This window comes from Apium graveolens, chromosome 3 (genome assembly GCF_009905375.1).
Source record: "Apium graveolens cultivar Ventura chromosome 3, ASM990537v1, whole genome shotgun sequence".
In the NCBI taxonomy this organism is placed as follows: Eukaryota; Viridiplantae; Streptophyta; class Magnoliopsida; order Apiales; family Apiaceae; genus Apium; species Apium graveolens.
The window spans coordinates 233,938,359-233,946,136 of NC_133649.1; the positions used below are offsets into that span (position 1 = coordinate 233,938,359).

Genomic DNA, 7,778 nt, shown 5'->3' on the forward strand with positions numbered 1-7,778 from the left:
AGATTGTTGTAGCTGGAGTTGTTATCTTGGTGCATACTGCGGTTACAGAAAACCAGGGGGTTGTACTGCTTAGCTGGATACTGCTGATAAGGCTGTTGAATCATATTCTGAGTGTTGCTCCAACTGAAATTAAGATGATTGCGGTTGTTGGGATGATAGGTAGCTGGCACTGGTTGCTGCGATTGCTGGAAGTTGCTCACAAACTTAGCTGATTCACTAGAAATTGTGCACTGATCAGTCTTATGGGCACCAGCACATAGCTCGTAGACACTGGTGATTTGATTAAATCCATAATTAGTCAAAGTGTCCACCTTCATCGTTAAAGCCTTAAGTTGGGCATTGATAGCAGTTGTTGCGTCCAACTCCAGAATTCTTGTTACCTTTCCCTGAGTCAGTCTCTCGGAAGGATTCTGGTACTCATTAGCAGCCATCAGTTCAATAAGTTCATAAGCTTCATCGTAGCTTTTAGCCCACAAGTCTCCTCTTGATGCTGTATCAAGCATGGGTCGAGAAGTAGCACCCAATCCATTATAGAAACAGTTGATAATCATCCAATCAGGCATGCCATGGTGTGGGCACTTCCTTAGCATCTCCTTATATCGATCCCAAGCCTCACACAGAGATTCTCCTGTTAGCTGAGCAAACTGAGTAAGAGCATTCCTAATTACAGCAGTCTTTGCCATAGGGAAGAATTTAGTGAGAAACTTTTGTGCAAGATACTCCCAAGTAGTGATAGACCCTGCTAGTAGAGAATGTAACTAGCACTTAGCCTTGTCCCTTAGAGAGAATGGGAAGAGGCATAGCTTGATAGCATCTTCAGTTACATCATTAAACTTGAAGGTGTCACAGATCTCGATGAAATCCCTGATGTGCATGTTGGGGTCTTCAGTAGGAGAACCCCCAAACTGAACTGAGTTTTGTATCATCTAAATCGTGCTTGACTTGATCTTAAAAGTGTTAGCCCTGATGGTTGGTCTGATGATGTTTGACTGTATGTCATTAATCTTAGGCTAAGAATAGTCCATCAAAGCCTTCGGATTTTCCGCTTGATCACCCATCTATACTAAAGATGGGTCTTCAACTTTCTCTTCTTCTTCTACCTTCTTTTCTTCCTCGAAAACTTCCTTACGAACTATAACAACTTCTTCCTTGGCTTTATCCAGTGTTCTCTTACGAGTACGCAAACGTATGCATACACACTCGCTAGAGTGCCTGAAATAAGACAAGGAAACAGATAAGTAATAATGTCTGAGTCAATGAACTTTAACGACCACTGATGGAAGATACATAAACTAATAATTAACACTGCAGTCCCCGGTAGCGGTGCCAAAAACTTGTTAGTCGCTAAACACGCGCTAATAATACACACAAGTATACACGTTCGCAAATAGTATAGAATCTTTTCTAGTTCGTTCCCACAGAGACTGTATTGGTTAACTAATTAATTTACGCACTTAAGTAACAATGTATGGTTATTATTCAATGCTAAGATAATAACAAATTGAGGTTGTTTATAACTAAGAATTGAGCTAACAATTATAACTACGAGAATACGATTGATTAAATTAATATATATGACAAACATGGGATTCTAACTTCATTAAATACTTCATTCAATAGCCTTATTGTTCTCAACCTTAGCATGCAATGGTGATGACACTAATCAGATAAGAAAAAATTGATAAACACCAACTTTCGTTGCACGGATACGATACTACCAGACATCCACAAAAGAGATAGAAGCTGAATAGACACCAATTATATTGAGACCCTATATGCCTATAGAATTTGATAACATAACGGTTTAAGCACAAGTTATCTATCTTGATTACACAGGGCAAGTAAGATGGTTAAAATTATCTACTAATAATGCAAAACAAATACATGAACCTATGCTAGCATGGCAAGTTCTAAATCCTTAAATTCACTATCACTTCATTAAGAACTGACACACTATCTTATAAGTTCGCGATGCTCATAAGACGAATACGCACAACCAATACTAGGATATCAATCAATCACCACATACTAAGGCATCGAAACAATATAACTAAAGAAATCCATAAATAAATCCGCTAGAACCCCGCGATAACGATTAGCCCATAATCGGACTCATCATTAACGTGGGTTCCGATGAAAGCATGGTATAACAAACGTAGTCTTTATAACGAATAACTAAAACCACGTACAAAACAAGAGTAAGGTTCACAAGTAAGAAAACTAGCATCCAAATACAACTTAAAACAAAGATTCACAAGTAAAAACTAGATCTTCTTCGTCTTCGTTGAATCGTGCTAAAAACGGTCTTCTTACGGCTCTCCTTGCGCTTTGATACGTCTCCCTCATGAAAACGTTCTTATTTGAATATATATAGCGGCCATTTGCAATCTGGAAGTCTCCCCACTTAGAATCAAATTAGAATCAGGATTCATATTTTTCATACTGGCGCACCCGCGCTACGCGGGCGCGCTGCCTTTCTGGAATCCTGGCGCGGGCGCCCGCTATCACAGCGCGGGCGCGCCGTCCTTCTGGGGAAAATTCTTATTTCATCTTTTTCCTTGCTTCTTCGAGCCGGCTTTCCACGGGCTTTTATTCTAACACCACCTTGACACCAAATTAGCACCAAAACAATGCTAATTCACCTGATTCATAGATTAATGCCTGAAATGCAAAACTACTAGAAAACACGTTAAAACACTTAACAACTTGAGTACAAATGCATCAATTCAAAGCTTATTAGAGCACTATAAAGTGTCATAAATGTCACTCAACACGTACCAAGCAGACCGCCCGTAAGTCAACTGGTAGGCAGGGTGAAGACCATTTGAGGGCGCAGGTAGAATATATATAAACTAGGCGAAATCCGCCAGTATGTAATTGTGGTATTAGTTAGAAGGGTTGTTCCAAACTCTGAACTTGTAAAGATCTTGGGATTGTTATTATTTTTGGTTGGGTTTGTATTCATATTATTATCATCTTTTGGACTTATAAGTTTGTAATATAATTATGGTTCATTTTTGTTCCATGTGTGTATGTTATTGGTTTGGGGTGTGACAGATCAGCTTGCAAGCCTTGCACAGATCTCTCAACAACTCCTAACCTCATATATGTCTAACCAGGATTACCAAGCCATAATGCTCTCATATCAAATAGATGTCGAAGAACAACAAGATGAAATTGTTAATGAAGCTAAACAGGATGGCAACTGTGATGCTTGGCTGAACAAGGACTATAATCTGGAGATGGAGGATGTTTTAGCTAAATTCAGGGAAGATTATTTGACTATTTTGGGAAGCAATGCTAAAGCCTTAACCCCTACTGAATTTTATGATGCAATCAATGAAGTTTCCAAAGCCCAACTCAAAGCTTTCCATCTTTTTGGAAGAGCTCTAGAACTCAGGTTGATTGGTCATGAAGACAGGGTAAGGAAACTGTTAAATGAGAAGATGGATGAGATTATACCCTCTCAAGTCAAGATCACTTCAAAGTTTCAACACTTTGCTGACCAAATGACAAGGCTAGATCTGTCTATTATGGAAAAAAATGTCAAAAATCGCAGACAGTCTTTCATTGCTCTTCATGAAGTGGTTCAACAACAAATAACAAGTTTAAATGACACAAAGCTTTAGTTGAACCAGCTTCACCAAAGCAGATATGAGCCTTCTACACTGCTAATGGAGGGTATAAAACAAGCTATGGAAGACACATTTGGACCTTCTACTTCTTCCAGCTCTCATCAACCTGCCTCTACATCTACAAATCTTCAAATTCAGTCTCTTCAACAACAAGTCTTCAACTTGCAGTCTTCCAATGACTCACTCACAGCTCAAGTGCATGATCTCATCTCATTGGTGCAGAGTCAACAGACAGATATTCAAACCTTGTTAGACTCCCACAAACACTTACCAATGTAAAATGTTTTGGCTTTGGGAGCTATCATGGGCAAGCTTAACATACCTCTTACTGCACTTTCAAAAGCTGTGAGGCCTGAAATTCGTACTCCCCTTCTTATGCCTTCCAACAAGACTAAGTGGGAGATACAGGCTAGACTATTAAGATCATCTACTACTCAAACTGTCCAAGCTGCTGACAAAAGAAAAACACAAGAAGTTGATATTGGAATGAAGAGGCTTATTAGAGCAGCTGAGGGACCTAGTCTGAGCAGGGAATTTGATGAATTGCTCAAGGCTCTCAGGGCTTCTCTCAATAACAATTTATTCACCTACAAAAGGCCTTGGACAGGACAATAAACTCTATAAGGGTGATCTTTGTGACAAATGATAGTTTTCAGTAGAAAAGGATTGTCATCAACATAAATGACTCAGGGGTAGACAGGTGTATGCAGGTGTCCCTTAATTATCTTATCTCTAGAAGGGCATCGGAGTTGGACATTCTGATAAACAAAGTCAAAAGAGTGATTCCTGAAGACACTCTCTTGCTAACTGAATTAAAAAATGTTCAAGTGGTTGCTTTTCCTGAAGCATATCTATAACCAAGCAAGGGAGTGGCGTACATCTGTCCTACCACCAAACATCGCAAACACTTTCAGATTCCTAAGCAATGTGTCATGGCTAACAAAAAGCTAATCATGATTCTAGAGACTGAGTTGAAACTCAAGCAAAATAAGACTGTTGAAGATGAAGAAATGATTAAGCTATTGGGGAGATATCTGAGAAATTTTGAATCCAACTTGCCTAAAACTCAAATCAATAATGATAACTTGGATGATGATGAGTAGAAGAAAGATGATCAAAAACCTTCTGGCTCAAATCCAAGTCAATCCTCTAAGGCAGTTGGAAGCAAAGATAAGAAGGAGGAGAAAAAGAGAGGTGAGGAGAGAAGGAAAAAGAAAAACGAGGACAGTTCAGGACCACACGAACAAACCCTAAAAATCCAAATGACACAATCTCAACCTACCAAATCTCTTAGCTCAAACATTCAACCATCTCTCATTACAAAGCCAAAATTTTTATACAAGACAAATGCAAATTCACTTCTCGAAATCCCAATCACTACCACTAAAACTAGCTTGAAGAAAATCACAAAACTACCTTCATATAAACCTCCAATCAAGATACACTTTAAATCTGTTAGAAGAAAAGCAAAGTTACTGCCAGTTACTGAGAGATAATTATGGAACTGCTATGATCAAACTGACTTTCTCCTATTAAATTGGTGCTACACATATGAAGAATATTTTCAACAGTCGGCTGAAGAAATAGTCAGAGTCTGGGTTGTATCATATACAGAAGCCAGAATTTATTATGATGATGGTTCTTTCACTCTACTTGGCAGTAATCTAATGGACAGACTTTCAACCACAGAGTTGAAAAGAGTGATCAGTCTAATGAAGGATAAGGACACTATTACGAGATTCTGGAAAGCTGTGTATTGTGTATGGGTGAAAGAAAGAGATGACAAAATTGCAAAGGCAAAAGCTGAGAAGGAAGAAAGAGATAGGAAATATGCTAAAGAATTGGAAAGAATTGAGAAAAGATCAAATGAGCTTAAAGCAAAAGGGTTGAGTAGACGCTCCAAAGATGGACACTTTCTGAACATCAAGGTTGGCAGATTCTCTAGGTTTAGGCCTGGTTATTTAAATGGTTATTCATTAGAAAAGTGGCTCAAACTTGTGGAAGCTTTAAGAGGGACTGAAATTTTAGAAGAAATGAAAGTGTTAGTGACTCTTAAAGATCTCATTAGAAAGGAGACTGGCTATAAAGATTTCATGTAATGAATGTTCTTGTTAAAAACTTCAATGACCATTTAATGTCAAACGTTATATTTCTGTCAATTTGTATGTAAAGTCTAAATTGTTCATTGTAGCTTGGGGTTAGTCTTGTTAACGGACATGAATTTGTAATAAACAATCTTCTCACAAATTTGGTGAGATTGTTGTGCAAGACATGCCTGTACAATAACAAGACTAAGTCAAATTGACAATCCTAAGTAAGTTGTATTGGAATCTAAATTTGCATTTTATATTGTACCACTTAAGTCTGTAAAAAATTTCAAGGACATACTGAAGTCTTTTTCTGAAAAACAGTTCAAGCCTAAGAATTCTATCTGGAAGAAGATCAAGAAGATCATGCCTCAGAAGAATTATGAAGAAGCTTGGAGTTGAATAAATCTGTTTTGGGAAAATAATTCTAAGTCAAGATCTCTACAGGTCACAGATTAAGTGTTATAGAGAAGTCATTCGAGAACTCCATAATGACTTATCGAGAAGTCTGGAAAGCTACTAGAGAACTCAGAGATATCGACAAGCCAAATTGAAGACATGAAGATTGGAGATATCGACAAGTCATTTCTTCACTAGAGAACTCTGAGATATCGACAAGTCAAAATATAATTAGAGATCTCTGAGATATCATTAAGTCAAAATATCACTAAATATCTCTGAGATATCGATAAGTCTATTTATCACTACAGAATTCAGAGACATCGATAAGCAAAAGTGAAGACATGAAGATGAGAGATCTCGACAAGCCAAATTCTCTTATAGAGAACTCAGAGACCTCGATAAGTCAAACAACTATAGAGTTATTAAAGATCTCGATAAGATAATATATTTATCGAGATGTCAAATTCTCTATTGATCAAACTGGAAATCTCGAGGTAAAACTCAAAGTACAAAGTGCAGATCAGTTCAATATCCAAGATTATCAATCAACAAATAATCAAATCTGTTGGATTGACAAGCCTACAAAAAGCAGCTTGAAGAGTACAAGATCAAAGGCCAAGATTAACTGGCAAAGTAAAGTCACAGGCGTGCAAGACTAGCAAAGATACACTAAGCCAGGAATAGAAAGATTTGATTATCCAAAAATAGGGTTTAGTACATGCTATTGCATACTGTGTAATAACCAGTGTTTACAGTTGTATAAAGTAAACACTGGATGCTTTGTTTTAAGTGTAACAATTTAGACAAGAAATCTTGTATTCTCTCAAGGAAGAAGCTAAGCTCTTTATCAATAAAAAGGCTAGAAATTTTGTAGCAAGACATTCTTAATTTTAATATAAAATTAAGTGAGTTTTGAAAGATCTGTGTTCACTGTTCTTACCTGTTTAAATTCAGTTCTAACATATTTCACTACAAGGTTCTAATTTACTTTGTTCATCACCAAACACTTCAAGAAAAGTAGAAAAACAAAGAAACACATTCACCCCCCTGTGTATAATTCATTACCTAACAACAAACACTCAAGAACATACCCCGGGCTTAACTACATTTTACACTATCAAAAACCAGTCTTTTCGTATAAAAATCTAGCTAAAACAATTTTTTTGCACAGAATAAACACTAAACCAATGCCAAAACACTACGCAAACCCACAATAATACAAGATCAACACCAAAAACTCCAAACACACAACAAAACTGTTACAAAACTCGAACAAAAAATGAGAGAGTATCGAAGTAAAACTCGCACAAAATGATGGCATGCATGGCGAAAAAATGAAAGAGAACAAACGAAAAGCATGAAGGAGTACATAACTTACAAGTAGCAGGGGAAACGCAAAGGCATCAAGTAAAAAAGCTCCGAAAATCTCTGATGAAATCTATGTTTCTTTTTTGCTCTGGACTGTATGTTCGTGTAAAAAAAGAAAAGAAGAAAGAAAGTGGGGTATTTATGAGAGGAGGGAGAAAGGTGAACAGTTTTTGAAGAAAGTGACATTATGGACACGTGACTACATCCCTTTCGTCCTCAAATAATAACTGCACAGCAGTTATTACCACGCCTGTCGCGGTAATTATGGCGAAGGTACGCCTTTTCA

General features: G+C 37.3%; 1 non-coding gene across 1 annotated transcript; it reads left to right on the forward strand.

Moving 5' to 3' along the window:
• Positions 1–561: 561 nt before the first annotated feature.
• On the forward strand, positions 562–668 carry LOC141715330 (small nucleolar RNA R71). Its single transcript, XR_012572096.1, has one exon. It is a non-coding gene; the product is annotated as a small nucleolar RNA R71 (small nucleolar RNA).
• The last annotated feature ends 7,110 nt before the right edge of the window (positions 669–7,778 follow it).